Here is a 19072-nt window from a genome sequence, read left to right as displayed (position 1 = left end):
TAACTGTTTCGACATTGTTACTAATTTTTATATAAAAGCTTTTCAATAAAATTTCTTTGGAGTAAGTGAGATTACAATTAATTATTATAAACCTGATCATTGTGGTCTATTGGAATATCTAATGGTTTTACATTAATAACTGTGTCGACATTATTATTAATCTTCACTTGAAAGATTTTCAATGAAATTGCTGTAGAGTAATAGGGATTGTAATTAATTATCAAATAAATAAATATTGTACTATATTTGAAAGTGTAATGGTCTTAAGTTGATAACTGTGTCCATTTTATAACTAATTATTAGAACATTTCGCCACATTTGCACAGGTAATTGCTTTAACGAAACGTTAAAAAGTAAATTAATGCTCGTTTTCGAAACTGCACAGCTTTAGTCGTTATTAATTTTCGACCTTGAATACGTCGCAGAGAAATCACATACCTAAATAATGCAAAGGAGTCGTTATCTGTTATCAGATCGTGAACGTACAGCTATCGATATCGAGGTGTTTCGAAACGATCAATGTTTTCAAATAACAGCGCACTCGAATTTGGCTGTCTTTGAGTTCGAAAAAGTCGAATTCCTTAACTCGCGCGAAAGAAAAAAACAAAAAACAAAGTACGTAAGTATACGAATCGTGGGACAACTCCAAAAGCTATGTAGCAGTGACGAGCAATGCCATTCGTTGCCAAAGTGAGTGTTGTTTTTTGTTTGTGTGTTAATTTTACGATCAGAGGAAGCGGTGGAGCAACGCGTCGGCTCATTAAACGTTTCCCTGTGTACTATACGTTTTTCTATTAAGTATTACAGTGTTTATGATTCTTCGTCGAGCAGCTCGTAGCTTGAAATGTAGCTGCATAATAGCCCGATCTTTTGTCGGAGCAGGAATACTCGTGTTTAGAATTTATAAGATGTCTGGAACGTTTTAACACGTTGATCATCACGTCATCCATATATGCGGGCCAAGACTTATCACCGAGGAACTGAAACAATTAATTTTGAAGGCAATGCGTCATAGAAAATAAATTTGATGATGTTACAAAAATAAATACCACCACAAATGTTAGATTATTAGTTCCTAATTGGATAGAAACAAAGTTTTAGCTTCGTGGAAATTTTCACGAGTATTAGTTTGCCAATCGACGTATCAAAAGATTCGGGGAAGCGTTTAGACAATATTTTCATAAACTTTTTGGTATAAGAAATTTGAATAAATTCGAAATTGTATCCGTGGTCGACGCGATTGTTCTTGCTCGAGACGCGTTACGTTGCTTAAAATTACTTTCCAGCAACGCGTTGAGATTCCGAGTTGCGAATGGAAACAACTTTCGAGCGATACAATACCCATTTTCAAGATAACTTTCATCGAGACAAGGAAATAGCAATATTTTTGCTACTCGTTCATAATACTATATCATCGATGTTATCTAATGTGTTAATGACGATGCCAACGTACGCATTCGCAATAATGGTTGATTAAAGCTATACAGATCTTATCGTTATTGTCCGGTCGAAACGATCGAAGCTAGTTTTACACAAAATACCCAACAACGATGCTGTTGCGTGAACGGAGAATATATTTAATTCGACTCCATCGTTGACGAAGTTTTAATTCTCATTGTATTCTAGTAAGACCTCGCGAGATGTCTGCATAGTTTCCATTTACGACTAACAACTGTGTACCGTAGACGATGTGGTCCCAAATATCACAAATCCATGTGCTTGTACGACGAAAAAGTTATGTGTTAAGTGTTTTAGCACGAATAACCGCAAAATCCCATTTACCTTCTTTCGATACATTTTAAGATTATTGTATTAAGCCTTAGACGGCTTAGACGACCACGAGATTTTATTGTATGTATGTAAAATGTCCAAGACTATAACCTAAACAGTCGTGTCCTGAGAACCTTGTTGGCAAATATTACAATATTAACACTTTATCCACCTTTATCTAAACCTATTTACATACAGGATTTTAATTCCAGTGTTTACCTTCTGGAATTTATTGACTGTACTGGTTGTCTACATAGAATGTTCAACCTGTTTTGGAAACAGATTTGACTTTGGATGTACCTAGTAACAGTATGCAGGAATTAGTGTCAGCTTCAAATAACATGTATACTAATGGAATCAATTCTTTTCAATATTGTAGACTGTTTCTAAGTTGACCAGTAGATAAAGTGTTAATGTGTTTGTTAGGTAGAAACACTTCAGAATAAAAGTAATCGTAACAGCAACAATTATGTGCACGCATAACTAAATGCATACATACAGTGGGTGTAGAATGTATTCGTACACCGATCAATTTCCCAAAAAACTTTTGTGTGAAATTGTAGTTTCTTAATTTCTTTTTTTATAATCAATGATATTCTACATATTCTCGGAAATCTCTTGAATATAGTTCAAACAACAATTACTAGTTTATATAATTTGCGAAATTAACAAGAAAGTACGAAAAGTGAGTAAAAGTATAGAAGCAATAAGTATTTGTACGATTCTTATGACGAACCATTTACAGTAGAGTTTGTAACGTAAAGTTAGTTAGTTTATTGCTCCGTACGAATTAGAAAACATCAAATTTTCAGGAAAGTATTTTTAAAAAAGACTTTAATAGAAGAATTGAAAAAGATCCCACTTCGAATAACTAATAATTTAGTTAATTTAATGCTTAGAAGAGTTGCAATAATTATAAAATTGATAGGAAATCCCTCGAAGGATATACTTATAAATTAATGTAAATTTCTTTTTTTTTTTAATCAAGTTTTAAAAATTAAACAGTTGTGCGAATACTTATTGCTTCAACATTTCTATCGATTAACTGTTTTTTTCTTGTTAATTTCGCAACTTACATAAACAGCTATTTTTGTTGTTGTAATCTATCTATTCTAGAGATTTCCGAGAATATGTAGAATGTCATTGTTTACAAAAAGTAAATTAATAAATTACAATTTTACATAGTTTTTTTGGAAATTGATCGGTGTACGAATACTTTCTACACCCACTGTACAATTGTACATCCCCCCACAAAAGTATGTGGACACTTCCTGAATTGGAATAGAACCTATGTATCTAAAAAAAGTTAAGAATTTATTAATGAATATCAGTTATGTTCTTATATTTAGTTTCTGCTACATTAAAAAATATATTTTATGAATAGTTTATTTAATGTCTATTTAATCTATCCGCCATGTGCTCTTAAAACTTCTTTTACCAATCTTAGGGTTCTAGCTATGAATTTCATCATTGTGTCCGAAGTTATATCATTTCTTTTACTTTGTAATATCTCGTCATAAATGTTTTTCAAACGTTGGACATTCTTTCTGAATTGTTCTATCTCAATGATGCCATAGTTTTTCTATGAATTTTAATATGCTACTAAAAATTTCAATATTATTAAGTGTTATTAAATACATATCCAAAATAGAGTTTAGCGACATAAAATTGTATACTAGTAATTTTCTGTGTATATTAATTATTCACTGAACGTGGTAAGCGTTCACATATTTTTGATCGGGGTGTACCTCCTCAATTGGTCTCTAAATATCTTAAAATTCACAATTTTCCTTCCTCAGGCCAACGTACAATTTATTAAATATGTGTAGCATCGAAATAGCAATTGCTAATTCGCTTAGCTCAACAAGGGTCCCCGATAAGACCTTCATGGTCGTCTAAGGGTTAAAATGAGCGATCACGCCATGAAGAACAAAGCTCGTTACCGAATCAACTCTGTTTACACGCACCACTGTTAAAATTAAGTTGAATCTACTAATGAGTCAAGAATGAAGAAATATATTCTCCAGTGTACGTCTGAAACATTGAAATACGCTGTAATATTTTGAGATTTGTAAGCTAGTAGACGCGCATACCCCGAGATTGGAGGGGACGCGCGGTAGTGGAAGTCGATGAATAACATTCTACTCAATTCTTTGTGAGCCGATCGTAAATAGTAATACATAAATACAACTAACCTTTCACTGCGGAGAACTTGGACGCAAGTACTTATTTATCATAGTGAGCGTAAGAGAGATATAGCGAACCAATAAAATTAATGAGGCGAAAAGACAACGGGCCAACCATCTTGGAACGAAATCTATGCAAGGGAAACAATTACAACCAGTCTTACAGAACTAATTTATTGACGCTTCGACTCATCAATTACGCTCGAATTGTTGATTATGTTTCTTAACCAATCATAATTTCTATAGCGACGTCTATAAATATTTTAATCTTTACAATTGGAACGGAGTTAAAGGGTTGTACCGAGTCAAGAGATATAAAACAAAACGATTTTTCAAGAATTTTTTATGAAAAGGTACTTGCATTTATTCTATTGATTCTTTTTACATCGAATTAAGTAGATATATTTTTGTTTATGAAAATATTATAATACTTTGTCGAGGCGCTACGGCTGATTTTTGAAAGCAGCTCCAAGAAAAGGTGTTTTGCGATGATCAATATGTTTCTGGGCTAGATTAATCAAAAAAACAATGAAGATTTAGTTAATGTAATTGTCTTTAACCAAAGGAATAAGCAAAATATTACCTTTCTGCAAAATGGTGGATTCTCAAACAAATATTTTTATTTTCGACAAACACTTGGTCTAAAATTGTTTATAAAATGAATAGTACTGATCTGATGGGAAAAATCTTTGATTAAAAACTAAAAATTCAAGTTCTGAAGTTTATGTAGAAATTAGTTTTAAGAAAAACGCGTTGAAATTTTTGAGTACATTTTACACCTAGTAAAAAGGTCTTTACAAATATACCTGTCACTTCGAGAATATTTGTCGAGTCACTGTAACATTTTTTTCTAATATACTCAAGATTATGTAAGTAGTTCATAAAAATGCAAACACTGAAAATTGATTTTATGAAAATACTGACTAGGGATAACCCCTTAAGGCAGGCAACCATTTTAAGAGGGCAAGCATTAAGTGTTTTTATAGATAGTTTTTTTACAGAGAAAAATTTATGTAGAGATTCTTTAGTGTTGAGGATATGTTAGGTATGTTTTTACATACATTTGGTAATTATTACAATTCAGTTCACACAGAAATCTTTGGGATGCTGTTTTTTTTTAAATCATTTTTTCAAACTGTGGGAGTGATAACTCAACAACTAATCGATTTGCTTTATTTAAATGTCTTAAATACAAATTAAAAATTAGGATAAAATCATTGTGTAAAGTATGTTTTTTATTGCAAAAAGTGGTAAAAATTGATACTTTTTTTTTTAAATACTTTAAACAAATTCAATTTTCTATACTTTTGACTGCAGTTTAGTTCATATTCTTACAAAACATGTCAACAATGTAGAAAAAAGTCTCGTTGATTTATGATAACAATTGTGACTACTAGAATTCCCACCAATAGAAGACTCGGGTGAAAACTTGCTACAGCTGATATGTCAAAGGTTTCTGTATAAAATAAATTGAAAAAATTGCCGAATGTACTTTAAAACATGCCTACAATATTCTCAAAGTTATAAAAAAAGTTTAATAAATCACGAAAAGCACTTATGATTTGGTCTCCTAATGTGATTTCTTATCTTTCGATCGTTCAAGGCGACCGCGGTTCAAGGTCCCCACCATCTCTTATGGCTATCCACAGAACTGCATTACTCCTTTCCTCGCTAATTTACAAATCCACGCTCTCGGTATTTTAAACAGAAAGATAAGACGTAAAGATAAGTATCCATCATGATTCACGTTGAGGAAAATGGACTTGAACTGTTTCATTTTATACCGATTATGGCATACCGAGTGAGTCATCAAAGATAGCAGGTTTTTATTCGAATAATAAACCACGAATGAAAACTCTTATTCGTTCGACGTAAAATATGTTTCAATTGTAATTATAATGGGAATTTTTTTTTTTTTTAAATCGAATAATCTTAACGTCGCATCAATCATGGGTTATTAGCGACTTACAGAAACAGTACAGAGTTATTACATTTTGTTAAAGAACTGAATAGTCTTGCAGAATTCTACTAAGGTGTCCTGGTATTTGAAAGAATAGTTGGCTTCACTGATGCTATTATGGATGTTTAACTTCCTCCTGATTTCGTTGTATTTAGGGTAGTCACGGATGATATGGTTAATAGTGATTTGAATGTTACATTCGTCACAATTTAATGATTGGCTTCTGTTGAGTAGGTGTGAGTGAGTAAACTTGCTGTGGCCACTTCTGATTCGTGTTATTGCTATTTGCTGCCTTCGCATGAATTTAGGATTCGTTTGTAAATCAAAAATCCTTCCTATAGCTTTATGAACTGTGCTAGCTCTATATGTTCTCCATTTTGCAGTCCAAAACTGCCTTAATAATGTTTCTAAGTGCTTAACGATGTCCGAGTAAGTATTGTGAATAGATTGGCTATCTGTTTTAAGGGTAGCTGCTATTTTCGCTTAAATATCGGCCATTACATTTCCATGAATATCCTTATGTGATGGAACCCATGCTAGAACTACCGTTTCGTCGTCCTAATCTATTTTGTTGAGTAATTCCTGTATATCAATATACATTTCTGCCGACTGATTTGTTTTTTGACTCCGTAACAGTGTGAAAATAGAATCAGAGAATATGATAAATTTAGTTTGGTTTTGGAAATTACTATCAATATACTCCAAGGCTAGAAGAAGAGCGTTGGTAATTTTGATTGAACATATAACGTCTCAAAAGTTGTTTCCTTTGATCTGTTGTTCGATATTCGAAATGTTTTATCTACTTAAGCATTTTGTTCATTCGTGAAATGCTAGCTTGCATCTACACGAGTATCGTTTTACACGATACTTGAATTCTTGAATTCATCTTGAGGCGTTCGCTATATCTCTTTTACCCAGAATGACACTACTGTAGGTTCAGAGGTGGGTAAATATTCGCTTTATTCGAATAATGGATGACGAATAAAAACAGCGCAGAGCTATTTATTCGAGACGTTTATCCGATTGAATCATTATTCGGATAAATTTCAATTAGTCCAACGTGAGATGTAACTTATTCATTACGTAACTCACATTTTAATGTTTCGTAAACATATTATTTAGATTAAAATTTTGCTCATCGTTGTCTGGAGTAGTAATCCACCCTGTGTGTAAAATATTTTGTCATTTCTGCGTTCAACAGAACTCGTCCAATTGCTTAATTAGTCGTTGCAAAATAGAGCAGCCTAATCTTTGTTTGACAGAGATTAGTATACACACAGTGACAACAGTGAAAGGGTTGATGTATATGCGATGAGCGATCAAGAGACAGATTGTGCGCAATAACAGATTAAAAAAAAAAAAAAACAGGAAGAAAAATATTTTCTTTTAAGGCATTTTTAATTGGTGAGTCTGTAAGCGGCCCGTTTGTTGCAGGTTTGTCCGTAGGATTAAGTTGTTCTGAATTCGGAATTTCTATAAACAATCAAATTCTTAGCTTTGCAAGGTCAACAATTTTGAAATTGTGATTGTCTTTTTAAAATTCTTGTTCACGCGATAGCCAGAATTCTACAAAATAAAAATAATTATGATGTATTTTGGATAGGAAAATCAAAACTGTTCGAATTATGGACACTATTAAACAACTTTTTTCTTATGCTTCTTTCAACAGTGTATGAAAAATGAACAATCATTAATGCTTGAAAAAATGTATGCACAAATATGTGTACAAATTTTGAAATCGATAGGTCCAATACTTCTTTCCTTCTTAATTACTTAAAGGATATTTCAATTTCCTTTTTGAGAAGTCGGTCTAGTTTGGATCCTTGCAAATTGATTAATATTTGAAATTTCTTGAGGAAACTATTGGACATATCAATTTCTCGACACATATATTTATTCATATATCTATGTTTTGTCAAGCTACAGAAATTTGGTCAAATATTTAAGTACTGGTTCTATTTGGAAGATATATCAAATAGAATAAGCTATTTTGTCGAAGCAATATATTATTGCGCAAAGTTTATTAAAAAAAAAGAACTTACGCTCATAAAGAAACAAAAATAGTAGATCATATCCACGGGTAAGCCTCCAATAAATCTTCACGTGTACGAGGATCCAGCGGAGAAGAATCTTGATCTTCTCCGCTGACACTTGACGGTCGTCAAAAAATTTCATCACCGATTCGACCGAGCCACGAGGGCTTAAACTCGGAGATGGGCAGAACTTTACTCGAATAACAAACGAATAAAAACTGTACAGCGATTTATTCGCAACGTTTGTTCGATCAAAAAGTTTCTATTCGTTCAACGTGAAACAATGATCCAATTATCGTTATTCAAAGTTTTCAGCTAACGAAAATTTTGTCCATCTCCGCCTATAAACTTACACACGCGACAGTAGGAATATTCTCGATCCATAGCGTGTAACGTTTAGACTAACATTAAGATGCTGAAACATACGAAACGTGATTGTCATTTACTCTGCAGTAAGTCCTCAGCCTATAATCTCACAACAATTTGCGATAACTCGAAACGAAGAAAAAAGAACAAAACAAGACGAAAAAAAAACAGAAACAAAAACCTGTGAAATGGAAACGCGTCGCTGGTGAAACATTCGTGTTCGACCTATGCGCAATGTGTTCAGTTGAGTTTTTACATGAATCGTCGTGAAACGCGACATGTAAGCCTATTCGGAGACGCAAAAAAATCGATCCAGGAAATCGTAGATCGCACGAGTACTGCACGGTTTACGGGGAATCGAGATGCTCGTTAAAAAGTCAAAGTTAAACTTTAAGCAATCGAGAACAAAAAAAGAGTGGAAAAAAAAATAATAAAACGGGAGAGGAAGGAAGAGAGTGGAGGGGGAATCGTAGCGAAGGCATCTGGAGCACTTGTTCAGAATTTCGAGACGACGAGACGATTAGTAATTAACAATGTTTTTGGGAACCGTGTCTACGTTCCACGCACGATCGCCAGATCGAATTATTGGTGTCCGTAGAGGTATATATATTTTCTTACTGTATAACGATAATTAGCTCCGCTGCTTTGACACGTTAAGGCCTTAGTACATTAAAATCAGTTACGCTGCTGCATCGCGGTGCCGAATAGGGTTGCCAACTTCATCAAGTATGAAAACAGATAAGAAATTTCCATCTTTATTATGCGTTAGAAAATCAATTGTGGTACGAGTTTGGTGTTTTCTAATTTTTACAAATAATAAAAAGAGAAAATAGAATTGCATCGGTTTGCTCATCGAAAGCCCTCTTTAGAGCAACAATTTTCGAATCTCAAAATGAAAACGTCTAAAGATGGAAGTTTTATAATAATCTTGAATTAAAATTATGCAATATCTTGTGTGATATTAGAATTGTATAAATGAAACATGAAATATGCAGTTAGAAACTAATAAATGGAAAATGATTGGTAATCTTGTGAATGAATTAATAATGTTAGGCCGTTTGGTAGATAGCCCATCGTAACTCATTCATGCATATTATCCCTTACACACTATAGGTAATATTATATATGTATGTGTATATTGTATTACCTATATGTATAAAATATAGAATAATCTATATGATCAAAAATATATAATATATATTACATAATATTATATATATAAATGGTGTATCCTCCAGCATTATTTATCAATGTTCATGAGATTACCCATACCTCTCGTTTTCCATTTGTACCATTCTTGAGAAATGAGAAACACTAAATTTGTACCATACCAGATTTTATTACGACTCTGAAATGATCATTCTGTAGAAAACGTAAAAGAGGAAACAGAAAGAGCTGTAGAAGACTGGTTGGCAACCCTAGTACCAAGAAACGAAGGGAAACGATCGTTTCGTTGCTCGATCGCGATGAACGAATCGTGGATTATAGATGATCGCTCTGTACGTTATCGATCAAAACCCGACAATTTGAGAAACGTTCCTCGTTGAAATTCTAATTCGAACTGATTTATGGGAACTAGAGCCTTAAGCTAGTTGTACAATTTTCTTAGATATATATTGTTTTAATCTATGGATTGTCTATATTGTCCGAGTGCTCGTGTTTATTAAACGAACAGGGAAAAAAAAATGAATAATTTTTCTGGGAAATCCGGGACAACAACGAGAATGAAAGAATTCGAGTGTCCCCGGATTTCAATTTTTTTCAACGAAAAGAAAAGAAGAGATACAAGCGAAATAGGTATGCGCAGAAGCGACGAGGCGGCGTGCTTCTGTTAAATATGTTTCATGGATTTGTTAAGAATCACAAAATGTCTTTCTAGCTAGTATAGTTAACGGTAATTAAGAACTCGCTGATTCCACGTTCTCATGGCTCATGGCGTCACAATAAAGAATAACAATGAACACTACACTCTAACAAATACTTATTATAAATAAGATATAACAAATATAAAGGATAAATATATTATATTGAATTAATAATGATTTAACGAGATGAAATTTTGGTACAATAAAACGAAAAGATCAACGTCGTGGAGATTATTTCCCTTGTGATATGTATCCTGAAATTCACGTTATTGTCCAGTTCATTGATGTTTTTCCATATCGCAGTAACTATTTCATCTGCGTTAAATTGAAAAGTTCGGAATTCCTTGATTTATAAATAAATGGATTTTCTTAGTAAATACACAAATGTTTTATTATCGAATACATTTTTCGTATACACCGATTGAATGTTCCATGAATATAATTTAAAATAAAAATGATTAATATTTTTTTAAATATACAGAGTGTCCCAAAAATGTCGGAGGTCCTTGAAAGGGATGGTTCGGGGGTGATTTGAAACAACATTTTCGCTAAGGAAAAAAATGTTTCAAATCATCCCTCGAACCACGCCTTTCAAGGATATCCAACATTTTTGGGACACCTTGTATTTTGTTCAGTTTAGATTTATAATCAGAGCTGGGTAAAATACGTATTTTAAATAGTAAATAGTAAATAAATATTTTATTTCGAATCTTGCATGTATTTTTAAAAATAAAATATTTTGTTTCGGATCATGCAAGTATTTTTTGAAATAAAATATTTTATTTGCTGAAATTTTATATCCCATTTGAAATACTATTTTATTTTAATTATGAAGAATCTATTGTTTGAAATAGTATTTAAAATATTTATTCTACAAATATTACCCACCTCTGTTTATAATATACGCTTGGATATACCGCCAATTGGTATACGTTCTGCTGTATCGATGCAAGCGATCCTCCCACTTACCCAAAGATTTCTACAATACCGACGAATATAATAGTTTTCATTTTCTACATATTGCATAATAAGCAAGATATTGAAATACAACTTGAGTTTACTTCAGCATTTCCGTCTTTAAACACTGAATTTATCACGGATATTTTCGCACATAATTATTTATATTTATTCGAAGATAGTAGAATCTATGTAATTATTTCTCTTATCAACGTCCAAAATTCTGTTTGCGTAATTGTTGTATACAAAAATTTATTACCACTTGCGCATCAACAATGGAGCAAATGATAGATCAAATTGCAATGATGGGAGCGAAAGTGGCGGAAATTCAGTGACAAATAGAGAAAGATGAGACTCGATTGATCGATCACTCGATGACGCTTAGCCAGGCCCGTTGCTAGAGGTACTAACGGCCCTATGTCATTTTAATTTACGTGCCTTTTAAACACATGTTGCAAATTAAAGATTGGCGAAACCTGTATTTTTAAATATAAAGTAATATACAGTGGGTGTAGAATGTATTCGTACACCGATCAATTTCCCAAAAAACTTTTGTGTGAAATTGTAGCTTCTTAACTTCTTTTTTTATAATCAATGATGATGATGTAAATATCAATTTACATGATGACATATTCTCGGAAGTCTCTAAGATAAATGTAGTCCAAACAATATTTACTAGTTAATATAATTTGTGAAATTAACAAAAAAATGCGAAAAGTCAGTAAAAGTATAGAAGCAATAAGTATTTGTACGATTCTTATGACGAACCATTTACAGTAGAGTTTGTAACGTAAACACATTAGTTTATTGCTCCGTACGAATTAGAAAACATCAAATTTTCAGGAAAGTACTTTTAAAAATGGCTCTAATAGAGGAATTGAAGAAGATCCCACTTTCGAGTAACTAATGATTTAGTTAATTTAATGCTTAGAAGAGTTGCAATAATTATAAAATTGATAGGAAATCCCTTGAAGGATATACTTATAAATTAATGTAAATTTCTTTTTTTTTTTAATCAAGTTTTAAAAATTAAACAGTCGTGCGAATACTTATTGCTTCAATATTTCTATCGATTAATTGTTTTTTTCTTGTTAATTTCGCAACTTACAGAAATAGCTATTTTTTTTTTGTAATCTATCTATTCTAGAGATTTCCGAGAATATGTAGAATGTCATTGTTTATAAAAGATAAGTTAATGAATTACAATTTGACATAGTTTTTGGGGGAAGTGATCGGTGTACGAATACTTTCTACACCCACTGTAATTAACTTTATATAATTAACTTTATATAATAAAAATTATATAATGAAATACTTCATGAAAAAGAGACGGAGATTTAATCGTTCAATCATGTGAAAATTTCGAATAAATCGCTGTACGTTGATCTTATTCGTAATTTATAATTTTAATAAAATTTTGTCCATCTCCAACGCGCCATTAGCAAGAGGCACCCCGAGCGCGATACATCGGCTGGCTTCGTGTAAAGTCGGCCCTGCGCTCGGCCATATGTAAAGCCGACCGGATTCGAAGCCGTGTGCGTGTCCAGTGCTCCAGTCGTGCCAGAACCACCGACTGGTGCGAATGTCCTTCTTTCCTCGTTTACCTACTGTCGTGTATACGTGCGCATCGGTGATACATAACGGTCGTGTTGAACACTCGCTCATCGCCACCGAAATTCCATCGTCCAGTGCATTTTTAGCTGGTCTTTTGAACCGATTCGAACGCGAGAGACTGTCCAGAAAATTATTCTGTGTGCGAGAGAATCGCCGTTTCCGTGACACGTATTAATGTGGAAGAGTTAACGAGAAGCGATCATCGGGCGAACGTTGTTGCCTTTTCCTGTAAACGTGCATTCAACGAACGAATACATCATCGACGTATATTGAAGTAATTTTGGCTTTCCTGTTCGCGGAACAGTTCTAACGTTCTTGAACCGGTGGCGAGTACCGCCTCGGAAACGATTTCACGATCGGCGACGTGAAGTGCTCCGAAAGTGTTGTAACAGCACGGTCGGCGAGGAAGTGAGTAAACACGTTTCTTTCTTTTTCTTCTCCTTTCCTCGACTGAATACTGATAGTGCAAAGTACAAGTTTTCTCGTGTGTTTTCTCCCCTCGATCGTTGCCCACCTCCGTGTCGGATCCTTAGCTAAACTTTTTGCGCGTTTTTTTCACGTTTTGTCAGTCATTCGCATTTCTCTTAACGCGGTCGATCATTTTATGACATCTCGATAAGTTAGATTCGGCGCGACTTTATCGCTAGAACAGCGACTTCCGAAACTCTTTTTAATTAGAGTTTGTTCATTTGACAGTATAATTACCGAACGTTGTCATTCTGTTGTTGTTAGTGTATACCGAGTGCAAATATTTTATTCTTAACTGTAAACTCCTGAAGAGGCTCCAAAATATAGAACAAAACATCGAGTTCATTCGAATCATTTTTATGTATTCCATTCATTGTAATAACGAAAGATAAAAGAAAATGTACAGTTCTACATTTCAGAGGCGAACTGTGTTATATCCAAATGTTGGAAATTTCTGATGAATATGTTTAACTCATATTATGACAGCGTCATACAGAACTTTTTTAATTATCGGAACAATTTTCGACTGTCAGTATATTTATCGAAGGTTGTCATTCTTTTCTCATTAATGTACACTGAGTGCAAATATTTTATTAGTAACTTTAGATTCCTGAAGAAGCTCCAAAATATCGAATAAAACTTCAAGTGTATTTGAATCATTGTTATCTGTTTCGTTAATTATAATCAGGCAAATTAAAGTAGTATATACATGATCTATACTTAACTATATTAAGTTCAAATGTTAGAAATCTGCGATACATAAATTAAGTCGTTCAACTAATGTTACATTTTTCATTTAATTTCGTATTTTTTTCGATATTAATCGCAAAATATCAATTTATCAAAATTTAGATGTACTATAATTTGTCTCAGGTACAGAGAATCAAATGTACGAATTGAAAAATCAAGGTGAATTGGCAAGGTTCAGCAAATTGCTACCGTACAAAGTAAACATACATAAAGGCCCGTGTCACTTAATCTTATATACGAATTTGCTTATATTATTTTGGATACGATTTAATAATTTATTTTATATATTTATTTTTCGTAAATATTTTTACTTCGCATTGGATGCTTTATTTTATGTATTCAGTTTGCTATTTCATTTTTGCATAGTACTCAATAGTTCATTTTATATATTTGCTTTGCTATTTAATCTTCAATCATCACATATCAATTTAATCGCAACGTTTATTACATCGAATGGCTAAATTTTTATATGTATTTTATCATGAAATTATCGTTATTTTATTCTGTAAATCAAATTCTAATTCTTATTTTAACAAATACCAGGCAATTATCATGTTTTAATCGTTATTCGTAATTTTTATCGCGATAAGAATATTGCCCATTCCTGCAATAGAATTCTTAACAATTATCCGAAGAGACCTCGTAAATGGATTTCTTCCAGTTCAAGTCTCATCATGGCATTTTATTTATCCTCCCTCCACTGCTCTTTACTACGATTACCATACGAGCGGCTACAAACGAGAAAACGATGGAAATAGAGCGCGTAAAATAAATATCACGTTGCTTCACATGAAATATCGTTTCTTTTTTTTTTTTTCATCAAACTTCAAAGCTTAGTTATTTGTTGACCAGAACTATCTATATTTAATCGAAACAGTTTACATAGTGTTCTTCATATATATTTTCTTTAACTAACGAATGACGTTTTTCTTTTTCTACGGATTTTCCGTCTGGAGTATAATACAGTGGGTGTAAAATGTATTCGTACACCGATCAATTTCTCAAAAAACTTTTCTGTGAAATTGTAGTTTCTTAACTTCCTTTTTTATAATCAATGATATTTCACATATTCTCGGAAGTCTCTAAGATAGATGTAGTCCAAACAACATTTACTAGTTAATATTAATTTGTGAAATTAATAAAAGAATGCGAAAAGTGGGTAAAAGTATAGAAGCAATAAGTATTTGTACCAATAAGTATTTGTACCAATAAGTATTTGTAACCATTTACAGTAGAGTTTGTAATGTAAACACATTAGTTTATTGCATCGTACGAATTAGAAAACATCAAATTTCCAGTGAAGTACTTTTAAAAATGGCTCTAATAGAGGAATTGAAGAAGATCCCACGAAGAAAGTATTATATACTTGTAAATTAATATAAATTTCTTTTTTTTTTTAATCAAGTTTTAAAAATTAAACAGTTGTGCGAATACTTATTGCTTCAACATTTCTATCGATTAATTGTGTTTTCCTTGTTAATTTCACAAATTATATTAACTAGTAAATGTTGTTTGGACTATATCTATCTTAGAGACTTCCGAGAATATGTGGAATGTTATTGTTTATAAAAAATAAGTTAATAAATTACAATTTCACACAGTTCTTTTGGAAATTGATTGGTGTACGAATACTTTCTACACCCACTGTATATATTTTGGAGAATTAGTGCAAATTGTTGAAGAAATAGAGGTTTATTCTGCTCTAAATTATAAATGTAATTATTAATGCTCTCGGGGAATTTGGAAGATTTTGTTATTTTCATTCGTTAAGGGGGTATTATCATCTAGAAGTTTGTTTTTTCAGTAATTTTTAGGAATTAATTTTGCGAAAAGTATGAAACCTACAGTACCAGGGTTTTTTATGCATAATAAAACAGGTTTCAACTAACAACACAAATTTTTATGAAATACTTGATTGAAATCTATACAAGTTATGCGCTGTTATGCAGGTTGTGGCGCGAGACGCTCGTTCAATCGGGCGCGCAGGTTGTGGCGGTTCTAGTTGTCTGAGATAGAAAAACAAATTTTTTTTTTCAATCTATATGAATATAATTATCGTCTGAACTAGGATTAAGTAAGTATTAAATTTTTCATCGGAATCGTAGCTGTTTGAAAATTAAGGTTTATTTTTCCCGGAAAATTGTCAACTAAAATATGAGAGCAGGGCTAAAATATTCAAGCTATCGGTATAATTCTAGTTGAGACCATAGGCGATGGTGCCCTCGAAATGTGTGTAAAACCAGAAGTCAGTCGGTCCAATAGTTTATGAGAAAAATGTGCCCCCGACTTGAAAAATGTCGTTTCGAGAAAAACGCGTTTAAAGTTTGCTATACATTTAGCACTAATACTGGTGAACAGCCTTTAAGCCTCTGTAACTATGAGAGCTCTACGAATTTCAAATTAATATTTTCGAGGCACTTTCTCAAAACCCCAAATGATAAGAAAATGCAAAAAAAGAGTCGAATTTTTGAAGTTTCTAGACGATAATACCCCCTTAATAATTCAATCGTCATTCTTGACGCATCGAGGAGGTGGGTTATCGCACACGACGTCTCTAGTACTTATCTATTCGTTACTGAAGGCTCATTTGTTCGCTTATAACATGTTTTCAACATGCTTGTTTTTCCAGGTTGGTGGTAACATTTTACGAAAATTTATTATAATAGGATGTAATGTTTATTACTTAAACAATTATAATAACATATAAATCTATTGGTACTTACTGTCTTCGCAATCAATACGTTAGAACGTTTTCGACTTGTATTAAAATTTGGATGGGTTATAACCTCAACATTAAATTATTAATGTGAATATTCAATTTTTTGGATAACTTATCTAAATTTTAATGATTAGGACCCGAATATAAAGATCGAATATGTTATAAATATATTGTTTTTGATGACTCTGAGTGTCTATAAATTTATTTATTTAAAATAATCAAAGCAATTTCTACAATTATTATAATATACATATATTATACATCTGTAATTTTTGTTTAACGAGTACATAATCGTTACCCATGCACACGTACTATTAAAATGGCTAATGTTGTACTTAAGGCATCTTTAAACATTGTACAATGTTAGTAATTACGAAGAAATTAGGAGTGTTCATTGTATTAAAATATTACACTAATTTCATTTATTCATTCTACACAAGAGACTAAATTCTTAACTTATACTGTAACTTCTTTACTTCAATAAAATGTGTGATTGTTTACATGAAACCTACTATTTAATTTAGACTTTCTTCAATAGACATAGAGAGTACGAATACTTGTGGGATTGGCTGTAGTTTGCCTAAGCGAGAGTGAGGTTCCTATCCTACCGGGCGCCATAATCTGGAGACCTCACTCTTGCTCGGGCAAGCTCTAAACACAATAGTTAAATGGTCGAGTACTTCAATATTCACATATCCAAGTATAAAACGTTGCAAAATGTAATACACATTGTGTGCCAGAATGACTGCGTATGGCATAATCATTCTACGGATCATGCATGATCGCTATAATTCGGATGACGACGTTGAGTCGTCATCGGCAATACCGATTAACGGCAGCATTTGTAATTTAGGTGATTTTATGTTATGCGTTATTATTTTGTGCTAATTGCGTACTTTTAATATAGCAAGATTGCGGATACAATGGAGACGACGCGTCGTGGATGATGCTTTCCATACAATTGAACGAGACTCGGTTTCTTTTTGCAAATTTCATGTTAAACCTCTTTTTTTTTTTTTGTTAACGCCGACAACGCATCGTGGTTGACGGCGTTAATTACTTCAGACATCTATAGTATTTGTCTGAGAAGTTTGTCAACGACCGAACTAGTCGCGCGATATTCAAACACTTGAATCTGTTTCGATCCAATCACACATTGCCATTTATTTAAAAAAGATGTGGATGGGTTCATTGACAAAAATAATGAAAGGTTTATCTTCTGTGTTGCTAGTTATATGTTTTTATTTCGTACTCGCCTATCACGAGTCGAAGCTTCTGTGAAAATGACATAAACGGTAGTATAGTGTTTGAAGATGACAATAGGTGTAGTAATTACCGGATAATTCTTTCTAGGTTGACACTGCTGGTGATAACAGTTTACGTGTAGCGTGTTCAGTATTTGCATTACGATTATTCCGCGAAATGTTCGCGTAACTTTGCTCGTGGGGCCAATGAGCTCACGTCTGATTCGTGTGTTTGCTTTCTGTGAAACTTTTTCAATGGATCGCCAGAGCGGAAGCGAATCGAGCGTAACGATATCCTTCTGTAACCCTATGTGTCTCCAACGCAACCAAAGTTTTTTTTCGCGAGGGAATAATTCCCATCTCACAATACATTTATCGAACACTTGTCATCTCACAATACGTACATTTAAAGGACACTTTTTTTTATCGTACACAGCATTTAATGATCCTTCGTATTATTTTGTTTTTACGTGAGGTATAAACTTAAAAATGTATAAATAATTAAAATTGATAAACAATTAATGTTCAAATGTATTTTCTTTCTAAATAAAAAATTAAAATATTAATACTGTGTTTCTATAAAATATATTATTATTAAAATATACTTAGCAAACAGTTGTATTATTTTGTAACTACGTGACGTGTAAAATGAAAAGTGTTGACATTATCAAGAACTTACAATGAAATTTTAATCATTTTTAATATATACAAGGACAAGCAGAAAAAAACGTACTCTAAATTTGATGCACATTTAATACAACTAATTTATAATGATTAATGCATAATTGCATTTTATGTTTAAACTCAAATTAAAATAATAATTCATATTTAAAGTGATAAAATTAGTTGAAAGTTGAAGCAGTAATTTGTTCTTTTAGTCATGGAATATTTTTCATCTTAAAAATGTAGTCAGTGAACACTTTCATTATTTTGTAACTATGTGACGTTTTAATTGAAAAATATATAACAAACTGTAATTGTGTTGATCATAAATATTGTTTACACAACAAATGACTATTAACATTGGTTTTTTGGTACTTGCTATAGTCAAATTATATATAACACGTTTTCAATCATCCTTGATGTAGAAAGAGCAAAGAAAGAACATATTGTTAAATTGACACTCAGCTGTATTTTATG

At 32.4% G+C, this 19072-nt stretch overlaps 1 protein-coding gene across 12 annotated transcripts in view; it reads left to right on the top strand.

The window, feature by feature from the left end:
* The first annotated feature begins 12688 nt into the window (after positions 1-12688).
* LOC128884637 (inositol 1,4,5-trisphosphate receptor) overlaps positions 12689-19072 on the top strand; it is a 113925-nt gene continuing 107541 nt past the window's right edge. For all 12 annotated transcript variants that reach the window (XM_054138157.1, XM_054138146.1, XM_054138155.1 and 9 more), the window contains exon 1: positions 12689-13159. The gene's annotated coding sequence lies outside the window, so the exon portion shown is untranslated. The remainder of the gene's footprint in view (positions 13160-19072) is intronic.

This window comes from Hylaeus volcanicus, chromosome 1, assembly GCF_026283585.1.
Source record: "Hylaeus volcanicus isolate JK05 chromosome 1, UHH_iyHylVolc1.0_haploid, whole genome shotgun sequence".
Classification (NCBI taxonomy): Eukaryota; Metazoa; Arthropoda; class Insecta; order Hymenoptera; family Colletidae; genus Hylaeus; species Hylaeus volcanicus.
This window is presented reverse-complemented; position numbering and strand designations above follow the sequence as displayed.